Genomic DNA, 16,083 nt, shown 5'->3' with positions numbered 1-16,083 from the left:
CTCCTTACCTTTTCCCATTCATCTTTATTTATTTGATCTCTTTCAAGACAGGAAAGGAGAATGATAATTATTTTAGACGTTTCTTTTAGCCTGGAGAAGGGTTTCCTCTTCCCAGTGAATGGCTTCACAGATGGTTTGGATGAAGGAGAAATAGAAACCAGATATCTGTATTCTCACTCTCATTGGATTCATGCTAAACCATAGACGATTGAGGATATTCAGTATCTTCATTGATTTGCTGGGAGAATGCTTGGGGACCAACGAGCCTATATAGGAGTCTATTGATTCCTGGACAGCCTGCTCTATCATCTTGGATGTGTGCATCTGATGGAACTCTGGCTCTTTTGCCATCTGATGGAAACAGATCTACTTTACCGATTTCCCTGGCATGGTTCTGTCGCCACAAGCCCAGCAATCTGGGGGGCTATGGTGCCTTTAACTGGGACCTGATCCTCCAGTTCCCAGGCAGATTATTTACCTGCTCCTTGAACAGGATCCTGAGTGATGATATACAAATCTAAAGCAGGATCTCAAATGATGACATAAAGAACTAATGTCCTAGAACTGTGGTGGGAACTTGCCCTCCTTTGTTCTCTTCTTCCTGGACTTGTATATAAAAAAGTACAGCCCATTTATAGAAAGTGTGTTCTCTTTTTTGTAGAAAAGCGCGGTCACTTACCTGTATGACTCTTATGCTACGTACACACATGCGACAACGATCGTTCGTTAAGAACGACGAACAAACTTTTAATTGATGAAAGAACGACCTAAGTAAAGGTAGTTTTAAAATGTGTGTAACGATCTGATCGTTAGAACGAACGTTACATCACAGAAAGCAACTATTGCGCCTGCGCATAAAAATGAGAAGTTCCATGGAGAAATAGTGAAATGCGCATGTCAAGCCTAGTACGAACGATCGTTTCCAACGATGTACTACTTTTGCAAACGATCGTCGTTGGTTAAAATCCGCCGAGACAGAACTTTCTTTTGTAGCGATTTGGCTCGTTCGTCGTTTGCCTTAATAGTCGGTGGTTCGTTTTTTGTAACGATCGTCGTTGGTAAAGATCGGGGAACGATCGTTACAAACGACTATAGTCGCATGTGTGTACGCACCTTTAGCTATTGACCTTAGAATTATCTGTTTCTGGCACAGTGTGATCCAGAATGCAGTCCAACGGATCGCAAGAGATGAAATAAGTAAGATAAGAGGTACATGAAACGTAGCAGAAAAATAAGAAATCAGATAATACTTTCATATAAGGAATGCTATGTCATTTATATTGCACATAGTACACAATACCTGTTCATATAACTGTTTAATGAGAATGGCAGATGACAAAATATAGTACATAGTGCCACAAAGATACTTGGAATAACTTACCTCCTCCTGCAGCTTGAGAAGCATTACATCAGAGGGACAGCAAATAACAGTGTCTTTACCTTTAAAAAGGAGCTGTTAGGTATAGGGTCTCAGAGGAGAAAAAAAAAACACACATATCAGTAGCTAAATATTGGCTGTACTTACATTACATATGCATTTCACTGTCCACATTTGGATTTCACAGAATTTTTATATAGTATTTGCAGAGAATGATGCTCCTGACAGCTCATGGCAGGTTCCAGGTTTGTCTGTCTTGTATGAAGCCAATTGTGATGTCATATCCTCCCTTTCCTTGCTTCCTGAGGATTCGACTTACAAAAGAGATCAGGATCAAAGATCCTAATGGTTCATGATCCAGACAACATTACTGTGCAGTGAATATTAATTATCCATGTGGCTAGGAACAATAGTGACTTACGCTGTATACTCTAAACGAACATGTGCCCTGTGAACAGCACATTGATTTTTCAGTGCTGTGAGTTTAGGCTGCTGTTACAAGCTGCTGTAACATGAGCCTGTAGCTTCCCACTGTGAAAGCAGCCTTAGGGTGGCATAGGGAAATGAAGGGGAGGACCAAGGGAGTGCACTGGGGAGAAGAAGCAGCCCCAGAATGGATTTGCAGTATCTGTTATGCGTCCTTCCGGCCTCCTTAGGAGCTTGGGAATACAGAGCCTTGCTGTCCAGCAAAAATGAAAGTAAGAGAGATTTTTAACTTCAGTATTGCCATTTTGGCTTCCTTCTAAACTGTTTAACACACGAGAATAGAGGTTTAAATTAGCTTTTGCAGCCTGACAGCTACTCTTTAAGGCAGAGAGGAGGTAGTGTTGCAGCCAGCAGGAGTCCTGTGTGTATCCAGCCTGCTTGTTAGAGGAGTGGAGGAGAGCTCAGCTGCGAGGAGACTGTAAAAACAGGGAACACCAAGAGCCCCAATAGTGTAATACGTACTGGATAAGGTGCAATAAATTCGTATTGCTAGATACTCACAAGTCAGGGTCACCAGCAGGCAACCACTGTAAAGGCAGGTGGGGAGATTGTCCTGACCTCACTCAGGATTAAGAAGTTGCTCTCTGTAGACAGGAAAAAAGGGTAGCAACCCTCCAAGTGTGGACTCGAAATTGTATATAATGAACAGAGGCGCCAAAATTATAAAATTAGATTAAATGAGCTTAAAAACCAACTTAATTGGCAAAAATGAAAGAGGAAGTGGTGGTCTTACCTCCCTCAAGCAGACACGACAACGACTGTGATTCAGACAGTCAAACACATTTATTAGAAACGCAAAAAAAATTGCAACACGTTTCGCAGGCTCAATTCCGCTCCATCAGGCAATACAGGGAGGAGTATCAAGCTGAAAATGCTAGAGACCAAAGAATGAATACACTTGTACAATCAAAATTGTGTGATTATATAATATTCAAAAAATAAATAGAGTTCAAATGCAAAACTATGGATTAAATATATAAGGTAAGCCCATGATTAAATTCATTTCAGAATAGATATAGATATATATATATATATATATCTTGAAATAACACATATATATAGCCAAACATGGCAATGCATATAGTAGTATGCGAGGAGGCTGTGATCTCTGCTGTGTCCAGAGCAGGGATTAGAGAGCAGTCACTGCAATCACTTCCTGGTCTGATGGCTGTACGTTCCAAGCCGGAATGCACGCTAAGCCATGTGCTTCAGAGCCTTTCACTGTGAGACAGGGGAAGCAGGGAGACGCTGCAGGACCTGGAGAGGCTGAACGATGCCTCACATAATGGAGCCTGAGCATTCAGCAGACAGAGCAAAAGATACCGGTGAGAAAGTTCACACTGAACACTCAGCAGCACTGAATACCCAACAGGAGAGGCTGAACGATGCCTCACATAATGGAGCCTGAGCAGTCAGCAGACAGAGGAAGAGAAACAGGTGAGAGGGATCACGCTGAACACAGCCGGAGAGGCTGAACTAAGCACCACTAACCTGTGCAACTGCAGACAGCAGACAGGAAGAAAAAAAAAAAGGTGAGAAGGATCACACTGTGCTCTGCAATCGTATTTAAGTCATGCAGAGCAGCCATAAAGGGGGGGGGGGAGGGTAAGATCATTTAGATCAGGCTCCCACCATCACCCCAGACATAAGGTCCCTGAATAATTTGACATTTAGTCATGACAACAGGGCTGCGACCAGGAGAGGCTGAACCTGGCCGGAACGCCGCAGGAATGTCGGCGAGGTAAGAGTAAAATAAAAATAAATAGCGATGAAACACTAAGGAACCTGTTCGGAGGTGAGGACAAAAATGAGAATGCTGCTCGCTAGGGGTCACTTTCTTTTATAGCTAAGGTCCTGTTAATTGGTAAGGGTGGGGCTTAACCCATATGTATGCTGCTATGGAGGCATATGGAAAAAGAACAGTCCAAGTGTTGCACTAGATAGTTTACTCACAACTCTGTTGTACTAAAATTGAGTCCTCCACAGTCCTTAGCATACTCAGTCGCTTGGGACAAAGTCTCTCTAGAGCTGCAGCAGATCAAAGAGGGGCATCAAGTAGGTTTAGAACAGGGATGTCAAACCGGTCCTACGAGGGCCGAGGTCCTCACATATTTTTGACACCGCTCAAATTAATTGATTGGTCTGAATCAGGAAAGGTGTGGTCCATCAAGTCGAACACATTACTCTCTTTCTCAGTCCATCCTACACACTGACATGGATTTGGCCCTCCAGGTCTGGAGTTCGACAAATGTGGTTCAGAAAGACCCGCTCTACAGTTACTCCTTCGGCCACCGACTCACATGTCGGGAGCTACACTGGAAGGTTGTGATCTGCTGCTGGGTAACCAGGTCAGAGATCCCTGGAAGTTGCCGCGTGATGTCACTCTGCAGGTTTAACCAATCATGCAACATGTTTCAAGAGTAAGGCCACATACACACATCAGACTATAGTCTTTGAGAAATGAAAGATCACAGACCAATCTTACCACCCTTCATGTAGTATGAGAGCCATACTCTTCACAGTCTTTTCTATGGAGCTGAACTCCACATCAGAAAAAAATCTTTGCAAGATGCTGCACACACAGATGCTGTACAGACACAAAAGATCGGTATCTGCAAAAGATCTGTTCCTGCAAATCGCAATGATAGTCTATGAGATCTGCAGATCATCATACACACATGATTTAACTGACATTTATCTGCAGATCTGAAAATCCATCCTGGTGGATCTGATCTGCAGATGAATGTCAGTTAAATCATGTGTGTATGATGATCTGCAGATATCAGACTATCATTGCAATTTGCAGGAATGGATTTTTGACAGGAACAGATCTTTTGCAGATACTGATCTTTTGTGTCTGTACAGCATCTGTGTGTGCAGCATCTTGCAAAGATTTTTTTCTGATGTGGAGTTCAGCTCAAAAACACACGATTGGTTCGCACGATGGCGAGGGGCCCCGGACCTCTCTCACTGGCCGGGGCCCCAAGGCCAATGCGTGATACCTGGAGGGGAGTGCAGGTGGGACTGGACCTCTCACACCCAGGCTCTGGACCTCTCACATCCAGAAAACCCACCAACACTGCCTCCATACTGAATGCTAAATTCGACACACACAAGCAATAGAACACAGCAATACATGCATGCAGCTACATTTAAGTCGTCAGCAGGTGCTCGTCAGCCAATCAGGATGCACTGTCATACACCCTTTACCTGCCATACCACATCTAGCAGCCATTAGCATTCAGGTGGGATGCCTGCACGGGGCGGTCCTGCTAGCGACGCAATCTTGCGATTTGCGTCCAACTGAAGCCTCCCACCTGAATGCTGATGGCTGCTAGATGTGGTATGGCAGGTAAAGGGTGTATGACAGTGCATCCTGATTGGCTGACGAGCACCTGCTGACGACTTAAATGTAGCTGCATGCATGTATTGCTGTGTTCTATTGCTTGTGTGTGTCGAATTTATCATTCAGTATGGAGGCAGTGTTGGTGGGTTTTCTGGATGTGAGAGGTCCAGAGCCTGGGTGTGAGAGGTCCAGTCCCACCTGCACTCCCCTCCAGGTATCGCGCATTGGCCTTGGGGCCCCGGCCAGTGAGAGAGGTCCGGGGCCCCTCGCCATCGTGCGAACCAATCGTGTGTTTTTAAACGTTTTTTTTTTTCAGCTCTAGGACATGGCAGACAGGTGAGCGGTTAGGGAGGGACCCCTGTGGGAGGAATGCCTGCACGGGGCGGTCCTGCTAGCGACGCAATCTTGCGATTTGCGTCCAACTGAAGCCTCCCACCTGAATGCTAATGGCTGCTAGATGTGGTATGGCAGGTAAAGGGTGTATGACAGTGCATCCTGATTGGCTGACGAGCACCTGCTGACGACTTAAATGTAGCTGCATGCATGTATTGCTGTGTTCTATTGCTTGTGTGTGTGGAGTTCAGCTCCATAGAAAAGACTGTGTAGAGTATGGCTCTCATACTACACGAAGGGTGGTAAGATTAGTCTGTGATCTTTCATTTTCAAAAGACTATAGTCTGATGTGTGTATGGGGCCTAAGACACCTCTCTTCATCAGGGCTTGATGATCGGCTTCTGCTCACCTCTTATCTCGTTGGTGCCTGGCTACTCCCTCCTTCTGCCGGCCCATTCATTTTACTCATTGAGAACAAAAGGCTTTATTTAAACCACTTAAGCCGCATCTACACACGTAGATGCGGCCGTGACTCTCCTTATCAATCGAGCCGCTGATGCAGCTCGATTGATAAGATCCGACAGGACGGATCTTGCTTCCGCCGATTCCCTGCTCGCTCCCTGCGAGGGGACAATGGCAGGGAATCGAGCGGAAGATAAGCGGCACCGGCGGGGACTCGAATGCGGCGCACGCGCGGCGAGCGGGGACGCGCAAGAGGCCGCCGATCGCCACAACATCTCCCCGTGTAGACGGGGCTTAAAAGCGTTTAATGAGTAAAATGAATGGGACCGCAGAATTAGGGAGGGACCAAATTAACTTTTGCACAATATTCTAACTTCACCTAAATCTGCATGGAGTTTCTATGTTCTCGCCATGTCTGCATGGATTTCCTCCCACATCTCAAAAACCACAAATAAGTTACTTGGTTTCCCCCTAAAATTGGCCCTAGACTACAATGGACATATGACTACGGTAGGGATTAGACTGAGACAATTAGTGACATGACTGACTTCACTGCAGCTCTTTACAGTGTAGATGCTAGCGCTATATAAATGCTAGCGCTATATAAATGCTAATACTTAACCTCCCTGGCGGTTTATTTATTTTGCCAGGGAGGCTGCAATGTGGTTTTTTTTTTTTAATTAAAAAAAAAATATTTCATGCAGCCAACTGAAAGTTGGCTGCATGAAAGCCCACTAGAGGGCGCTCCGGAAGCGTACTTTCGATCGCCTCCGGCAATCGAAAGTAACAAGATAGGCCGCAATGAGCGGCCTATCTTGTTTCGCTTTCCTCGTCGCCATGGCGACGAGCGGAGTGACGTCATGGACGTCAGTCGACGTCCTGACGTCAGAGCCGCCCGATCCAGCCCCTAGCGCCGGCCGGAACTGTTTGTTCCGGCTGCGCTGGGCTCGGGCGGCTGGGGGGACCCTCTTTCGCCGCTGCACGCGGCGGATAGCCGCGGAGCGGCGGCGATCGGGCAGCACACGCGGCTGGCAAAGTGCCGGCTGCGTGTGCTGCTTTTTTCAGAACGGAAATCGGCCCAGCAGGGCCTGAGCGGCGACCTCCGGCGGCATACCCCGAGCTCAGCTCGGGATTACCGCCAAGGAGGTTAATCTAATCCAGGAAATAAATCCATACCCCAAATGATGTAGGAAAGCCCACAGGAAGGGTACTCCAATGTGTATCTAATGTTACCACAGCTTGCTTGTTAATGATTAGACCTAGTGCTGCCACCTAATGCCTTGAATTACTGACTCATGAATTTTATTGGTCTTGTGGCTAGGTAGATGCTGTTTAGGCACAGAGAGAGGACAAGGACGGCTCTATAGGAGTCGGGGCATGCAGACTTAAAGACAACTGAAAAGAGAGAGGTAGACTGAGGCTGCCATATTTATTTCCTATTAAGCAATACCAGTTGCCTGGCAGTCCTGCTGGTCTATTTGGCTGCAGTAGTGTCTGAATCACAGCAAAAACAAGCATGCAGCTGATCTTGTCAGATCTGACAAAAAAAAAATGTCAGAAACCACTGATCTGCTGCATGCTTCTTCAAAGTATATGGCTGAAAGTATCACAGGCAGAGGATCTGTAGGATAGCCAGGCAACTGGTATTGCTTACAAGGAAAAAAATATGGAAGCCTCCATATCCCTCTCGGGTTTAGTTGTCCTTTACACAATACCCCATTTAGAAAAGGGTGATTATATTTTTGATCACTAGCAATCAAGGCTCACCAGTACTGCAATTCCCCCAAGACCTAGTGTGCACCAAAAGTCACAATCACTAGCGCTTGTGATTTTGCAAAGCGATTCTCTGTTTCAAAAATTTTTATTGAAAGTTTTCCATTTAACATTATATAAATTAGTGCAAGCAAGACTTGCAGATCACAACAGTTAAGTCAGGATACAACAGTGGGTTGCTGTGATACAATTATATTCTCGGTATTTCCATCTTCTGCTAGACTCGTTTACTCTATTGATCACGTCCTGACTTTATTCTGAAGAATGGGCCGAAGCCCCAACACAAAAACGTACAGAGCACATACAAAAGTGGATGCGGGGAAAGAAGAGCTAGGGGTAGGAGGAGTAGTGGGGGGGGGGGGGGGGGGAGAAGGGGAAAGGAGATAGAAGGGGGGGGGGGTTCGAGGTCTCTGCTCCAATTTGCAGGAGAGCAATATAATAGATGTAAAATCTGTACCTAGTCACTAGTTAGAGACTGAGGAGATGTAATGGTTCCATGTATCCCATATTTTATGATATTTGGTTACTCTATCTTCCAAGGCCCCGGCCATCTGTTCTTGAACCATATAGGCTGATACCCTGTTTTTCAGTTCTTCAAAGGAGACAAATTGGGTTTTCCAGGCTTTTGCCATTGTCTGCGAGGCTGCCACAAAGATAAAATGGGCTAATGCGTTTTGGTATTTCGTGAGAGATTCAATTTTACAGTGCAGAAGAGCAGACCATGGATCTTTGGTAATTGTCTTTTTAAACAAAATTTGCAGCATCCTGTATATACGGGACCAGAATCTGGATATCATTGGACATGTCCAAAAAGTATGGAGCATGTCTCCTTTTGTTTGGCAGCCCCGAAAACAAAGACCTGGGTTTGTTCCGGAAATGTGGCGAAGCCTGGCCGGAACCCAGTACCATCTTTGCATTACCTTGTAGGATGATTCTACTAAAGATAAGTTTAGAGATAGCTTGGACGTGGTGGCCCAGATTGACTCCCATTCCTCCTTTGATTTTGTCCCCTTGAGGTCAGTCTCCCACTTTTTGGCATACTTGTGCTGAAAGGATCTTGGTGGATCATTCAGTAGAGCATACAGAGTTGAGATTGCCCCTTTAGCAAAGGGTTCTAGAGCGCAGAGTCTCTCAAATCTGGTGAGTACTATCGGAAATTGAGTCTGTGATGGGAAGAGAGATTTCAACCAGTGTTTTAATTGAAAGTAACGGAATTTTTCCTGCTGTGGGATCCGATATCTCTCTCTTAGGTCTTCCCATGACAGTAATCCAGAGTTATTAGTGAGTGATTTAATCTGTTCTAGACCCTGGTCTCTCCACCACCTGAAACTTCCCGAGTTTTCATAGGCTGGAAGGAACAGGGGGTTGTCTATGATCGATAAGAGTGGCAGAGTTGACGACATTAAATTCTGAGAATAGCGAACCGTGTCCCACACTGAGAGACAGTGGCGCATCACAGCACTCAGGCCTGCGGGGCAGGATTGTTTGGGTAACCACATGGGAGTTTGAACTGATTGGGGGCTGCTACAGGTATATCAAATAGGGTCCAAGCTGGCATTTTGGATCCCTTGTACAGATCAAGAAAATGATTCAATTGGGCCGCCTTATAATAGCTGGTGAGGTTAGGAACTCCCAGTCCCCCCTCCCTTTTGTGTATGTACAACGTGCTCTTACACACCCTCGGGGAGGCGTTGTTCCAGATAAATCTGTTGAGCTTGTTCTGCAGCATTCTGAGAAAGTGAGGGGGGGACTCGGACAGGCAACAACCTGAAATAATATAAAAGCTTAGGGAGGAGCGTCATTTTAACAGAGTTTATCCGACCCAACCAGGATAGACCATAGGGGGACCACTGAGTAAGAGAATGTGTGATTGATTTGGCCAGTGGGTAATAGTTGTATCTGAAGAGTGTGTCATATGAAGAAGTGAGATTGATTCCTAAGTACTCCAAACTAGGGTCTGCCTTCTCAAAATGATATTGGGATTTTAGAGAGTTGCAGATTTCTGGCGATAAGGTGATATTAAGCATTTTGGACTTACTAGCATTGATCTGAAGTCCCGAGATTGAGGAGAATTTGGATAAAAGGGACATTAGTGTTGGGATGGTGGTTTGAGGCTGTGTGATAAATAGCAACAAGTCGTCTGCAAAAAGGTTCAGTTTATGCTGGACTCCCGCTAGTTCCACTCCTTTTATATTTTCATGCTGTCGTATGGCCGCTGCCAGGGGTTCTATGGCCATGATAAAAAGAATGGGCGATATGGGGCAACCTTGACGGGTGCCTCTGTGGATTTGAAATAAGGGAGATGCGGAGCCTGCATAATGTATACTGGCTGATGGGCTGGAGTATAAAGTTTTAATCCAGGTGGTGAAAGAACCTCCTAGTCCCCATTTATCTAGTACTGCATATAGATAGTCCCAAGAGACTTGATCAAAGGCCTTATAGATATCGAGTGAAAGATATAGACCGATAATCTTTCGTGTTTGTAGTAGCTTGGTAATCTGAATTGCACGAAAGGTAGCGTCAGACGCTTGACGTCCAGGCACAAAGCCCGATTGGTCTTTGTTAATTATATCAGCTAAAAATCTATTGACTCGAGTGGCCAAACTTTTCCCCAACAGTTTGTGGTCTATATTCAGTAACGATATAGGTCTGAACTTTTGAATGAATGACCCTTTTTACACATTCACTGCTAAAAAAAAAAGAAAAAAATTTGCTACATGCAGTGCGTTCGCGATAGAGATATATAAAGTCACAATGCTGTTGTTGCATCACCCTCGTAGGTTTACAGTAGGCAAACACTATTCAAATCTGTGCAGTAGCCCCAAGTTGGCGATTATCATCTGCATTTACTTATCTGAAATGGCACCCCAATAGCGACTGTTGCTAAAATTGGCAGCTCTAGTCTACTTTAGGGGACCCAGCAGGAAACCCTGAAACTGCTCGGTTGTAGTAAACTACGGCCACACTATTTAGCCAATCACAATGCTTTGTGCTGTAAGAGATAACTGTGATTGGAGAACAGTGCCCTGTGAGGTTTCCTGCTGGTTCTCCTAAGGGCTAGTTCAAACAGACGGAAGGCAGCGTCGGGCCAGCCGACTTTTGCGCAATCGTCAGTAACCATACGATGCTAAATGCTCCCATTCACTTGAATGGGAGTGCTTAGCCGACGAGTCCCGAACACTTGGCGGTAAACGCTGCCAAGCGTCCGCGTGAACCAGCCCTAAAGTAGACTAGTGTCAAATTGGCAACATTATGTCTATAGACTTTTACTGTAGCAGCATACCAGTACGCACAGAAAGTCCTCTGCAGCAGCATACCTCCACTCCAAGCAGCTAACAATGCAAGTCAAAGTCAAGTGACATGCATTAGTGGCAGAAGGTATGGTGCCGCACCCTGCAGCAGGGCTGGGGAGTCAGTACAATAATCCACCGACCCCTCAGGTTAGGATTCCACTCAAACTCCTCTAATTTGTATATTATAATCTTGTTGATTGAAAGTATGTAACATGAAATGCATCTCTTAACTGCCAATGCTTAGGAATTTTAAAAGACAACTGAAGCGAGAGGGATATGGAGGCTGCCATATTTATTCCCTTTTAAACAATATCAGTTACCTGGATATCCGGCGGTTCTTCTGCCTCTAATACTTTTAGTCATAGACTAAAACTAGTCCTTGGTAAGAGTACAGATTTGTAGAAGGTACAGACAGGAACAAAGAACATCAGGCCCTAGGCAATGTAACTGTGGGTACATGTAAGAGTGATGTGCAGGTACTCTGCAGGAGAATGAGGAGATTCTTCATGTACAATCTGAACCAGGTTTATTATTATTATTATTATTATTATTATTATTATTATTATTATTATTAATTGTATTTATAAAGCGCCAACATATTACGCAGCGCTGGACAATAAATATATACAATGATACAAGGATGACATACATAGGGATATACACATAGAACAAAGATATACATACAAATTGTACAAAATACATGATCATGCAATATGGGCTGGTTAGGTAGGCCCAGTAATACAAGTACAGGCTGTCATAGGACAGGAGCACATGATCCTGTAGATTACACTAGGGAGTGGAGGACCCTGCCAGAGGCTTACAATCTAAAGGGAAGGGTGGAAACACTAGGGGTTTATGGGTGATTGAACACAGAGGTGTTGTCTAGGTGCACACAATTCTCAGTGGATTCCCTGCAGCTCTGTGGGGAGTGCATATGAAGAGTATAGTACTACTGTGTAACAAAAGTAAACCTGAGACAGTTGAGATTAAAGTTTTATACATACCTGGGGCTTCCTCCAGTTCCCTTCAGGCTATTCAGTCCCTCGCTATCCTCCTCCACCACCTGGATCTTCTGCTCTCAGTACCGGTACTTGAGCCAGTCGGGCGTAGTGCGCATGCTGGGAGTGTACTACACCTGTGCAGCACTATTGCGCAGGTGCAGAATGCTCCTGGCTTTGGAAGAGGCATGCGGCCGGACTGCACTGACTGGCTGAATTACCGGGACTCATAGCAGAAAATCCAGGTGGCAGAGGACAGTGAGGGACTGAATAGCCTGAAGGGGGCTGGAGGAAGCCCCAGGTATGTATAAACAAAAACAAAAAAAAACACTTTTCATCCGTCTCAGGTACCCTTTAATTCGTAGTCATCGAACCAAATTTTAACAAAATATCAAATTATTTGATTTCATGAGCAAAGGGACTGAATACATTTGCATAAACCAGGATCAGCGCAGAATTATTTCCATCTCATTCACCATCTCAATTAGTGACACAGCTACACATCAGGCTTTATTCTTACAGCATAGATGTTATTTAGTATATATACACAAGATTATATAAAAGATTCCTGTGTACACATATATACAGTCACAATCAGACTTTAAAAATACGGGGACTGCTTTATTGAGGCAGCACAAGTGACTATTTTTCCATTGGTTTATTTCATTTTTGTGGACTAAGCAGAGCTATTACTGTATATATAAATTGATGATGGTAATCTGTTAAATAGAATGTTTTATCATGTTTCTATTTTAATTACAGTTTAAATTCATTAGGAGTTGGAGTCCGAGTCTGAGCATTTTTTCCCCAACTCTGACTCCAGGTTCCCAAAAATTGCTCCAACTCCACAGCCCAGCCCTGCCCTGCCGGGTGGTGAAAGGAGAGAACTCCTGGCGCTGGAAGTAAGTAAAGCACTGCTCTGCTAAATGTACATTTGGGCTAACAAAAAGCAGGGCCATCCACTATCGCACAGACCATTGGTACCCCACTGAAAAGTAGCCATTTTCTGTTAAAGGACACCGAATCGAAAATAAACTAATGAAATAACCTATTGTTTCTATCTTCCTTCTCATACAAATAACTTTTTAAGATATTCCACATTTTTATTTTATCTTTAACCACTTTACCCCCGCTCGTACGGATTTCTCCGTCCCTTTTTCCATCCTTTAACACCCAGGGACGGAGAAATCCGTACTTTGCGCACTCCCGCCGCTGCCCGCGCTCCCGCTTGTAAACACGCCGCCCGCCGCTAGTAAACACGCCGCCGCCCGCTCGCCCAGAGAGCAACGAACGGGAAAATCCATTCCCGTTCGTTGATCTAAGCCCCGCAATGATCCGCTGCCGCTCGGCTGAGCAGCGCGATCATTGTGAGCAACAACAAATTCCCAGCCTCTTTCTACTTCCTGCAAGCGTCCGGAAGGACGCTTGCAGGTCGCATGAAACAAAAAGTTACTGTTACCATCTTCTGGCCAAATAGTAAAACTACACCCTAAGCATTGTTTACACACAAATAAACTAGTTTTACACAAAAAATTAACTCCTTACCTCCCCAACTTATTTATTTTTGTAATTAAAAAAAATAAAAAAAATTTACAATTTAAAAAAAAAAATACATAAATAGTTACCTTAGGGACTGAACTTTTTAAATATTTATGTCAAGAGGGTATAACACTGTTACTTTATAAACTATGGGCTTGTAATTAGGGATGGACGCAAAACTGAAAAAAAAATACACCTTTATTTCCAATTAAAATAATGGCGGCAAACATTGTGATAGGGACATAATTTAAACGGTTTTATAACCGGGATAAATAGGCAAATACATTTAATGGGTTTTAATTACAGTAGCATGCATTTTTTAAAAACTATAAAGGCCGAAAACTGAAAAATAATAAATTTTTTCCCACATTTTTCCTATTTTCCCCATTAAAACACATTTAGAATAAAATTATTCTTGGCATAATGTCCCACCTAAAGAAAGCCTAATTGGTGGCGAAAAAAACAAGATATAGTTCATTTCATTGCGATAAGTAATGATAAAATTATAGACAAATGAATGGAAGGAGCGCTGAAAGGTGAAAATTGCTCTGGTGGTCAGGGGGTAAAACCCCTCAGTTGGGAAGTGGTTAAATCTACTTTTTAAGTTGTAACTGTTTTGTTTTTTCTCAATGACACATTCATTGAAGTATGCCAGAGCTAAACTCTATGAACCACTGAAACCTTTTTATCTCTTTCCTGCTCTCTGAAGCCATTTTCTGCTAGTAAAGTGTGTTATATAGTTGGAATTTCTTATCAGTGAGGGTCACACCATAGTCACTTCCTGTCTGAGTCAGGACTGAGTCAGCCACTTACATACCTGATATTTAAATCTTTCAGGCAGAGGGGGGAAAAAAAAAAGAAAAAAAAAAAGCAACACAGCATCATTAATAATGTACTTGGCACTGTATGTACCCATGTCTACCTCATCATGTCACACGTCACTTCAGGTATCCTTTAATCTGGATAATCTATGATGAATACACATGGAGCAATTTTCACTTCAATCAGATAGACTGATGGTTCAAAAATTTCCAGGGTGTCCATTCAGTTTCCAATCCAGAAAAAGATCTATCTTGATAATATAACTGCACAAAAATGGTTTCCTTTCTTGATCGGAAGCAGATTAGACATTTCGGAAATGATTGATCAGTCTGATTAAAAAATTGCATTGTCTATCCAACATTACAAATCAGGTGCTCTGAAAAGGGTTGAGTCCAGTGGAGAAAACAGCACATTACAAATGTTATTGTATGCTATATATGAATTACCTAACGGGATTATATGGTGATTATATGATCACCACTCTTATGAAAAGGATCTGTTATGTACAATAAACTATTACATGCACCTGTGTCAAGAGATCAGATGTTAATATTAAACCTGATTACACAGCAGCTGGGCACCGAGCTCACGAACTGCTTCCAGCTAGCGTGATTAGTACTGTATAATCACTATGCTAACTCAGGGAATTAAATTAAAAACGTCTATTTACATTGTTGAATGTAACGCCAACCTTAAAGAGAAACTCCAACCAAGAATTGAACTTTTTCCCAATCAGTAGCTGATACCCCATTTTACATGAGAAAGACAATGATTTTCACAAACAGACCATCAGGGGGCGCTGTATGACTGATTTTGTGCTGAAATCCCTCCCACAAGAACCTCTGAAGACCGCGGTACTCCTGGCAAACAGCCACAATGTAACAATGTTCAGAGACAGGAAACAGCTGTTATTAGCTGTCTAACAGCCAGAGCAGCTAGAAACAGCTAAATAACCTGCCCACAGTAACAATGTCTCCATGTAATAAATGTCAGAATGTGAATCTGGGAGAGGAAAGATTTTACAATGAGCAAACACTGACTAAATCATTTATACATAATTATGGTAAAAAATGAAGCACTTTTTTTACTACATTATTTTCACTGGAGTTCCTCTTTAAAAAAACATTACAACGGCATAATTAATAATAGCAATAAAAAGAAAAGGTTGGTAAAACAGTGCAGTTAAAAAGGCTTGCAGGGCTCTTCGTCACGTGCTGCGTACTTACCCGTTACAACCACACACTTAACCGGCTTCTCCATGCTACTCGGCGCACTCCCCTGCCCACAGCGACACTTCAACGTTTGACACACCGGTCACCTGATGTCACCCGTGAATCCCAGCTGAAAGTTGCCAACATACTCCGGTCATGTGACTCGCATAGGCTACGCCTCTCCGTGCGTACCAAGCCTCTTATCAGAAGTCTGAGCAAATCGCAGAATTGTTTCAGAGGCGTGGGGAGGAGAAGAGCACTGAAGGAGGTGTGCCGATGTAAAGTTTGGGTTTTGCTTTTGCTTTTGCTGGATTGAAAAGTCAGAAACATTACGTTCTGTTTACAAGCTGTGCTATCTATAGAACATATTTTTTTAGCATCTCAAGTGTTGTATACCTAACCCAATCAAAAACCTTTCAGTTTTGAATCGTATAAAGTTGAG

The 16,083-nt window shown here is 43.6% G+C and overlaps 1 protein-coding gene across 1 annotated transcript in view; it reads right to left on the bottom strand.

Annotated features, from left to right (window-relative positions):
• Positions 1–15,798, bottom strand: part of PGPEP1 (pyroglutamyl-peptidase I) — a 154,249-nt gene extending 138,451 nt beyond the window's left edge. The window contains exon 1 of the mRNA XM_068271195.1: positions 15,657–15,798. The gene's annotated coding sequence lies outside the window, so the exon portion shown is untranslated. The remainder of the gene's footprint in view (positions 1–15,656) is intronic.
• Positions 15,799–16,083: the final 285 nt, after the last annotated feature.

The sequence above is a fragment of the Hyperolius riggenbachi genome, chromosome 1 (genome assembly GCF_040937935.1).
Source record: "Hyperolius riggenbachi isolate aHypRig1 chromosome 1, aHypRig1.pri, whole genome shotgun sequence".
Classification (NCBI taxonomy): domain Eukaryota; kingdom Metazoa; phylum Chordata; class Amphibia; order Anura; family Hyperoliidae; genus Hyperolius; species Hyperolius riggenbachi.
Note: the sequence above shows the minus strand (reverse complement) of the source record. Positions and strands in the feature narration are given on the sequence as shown.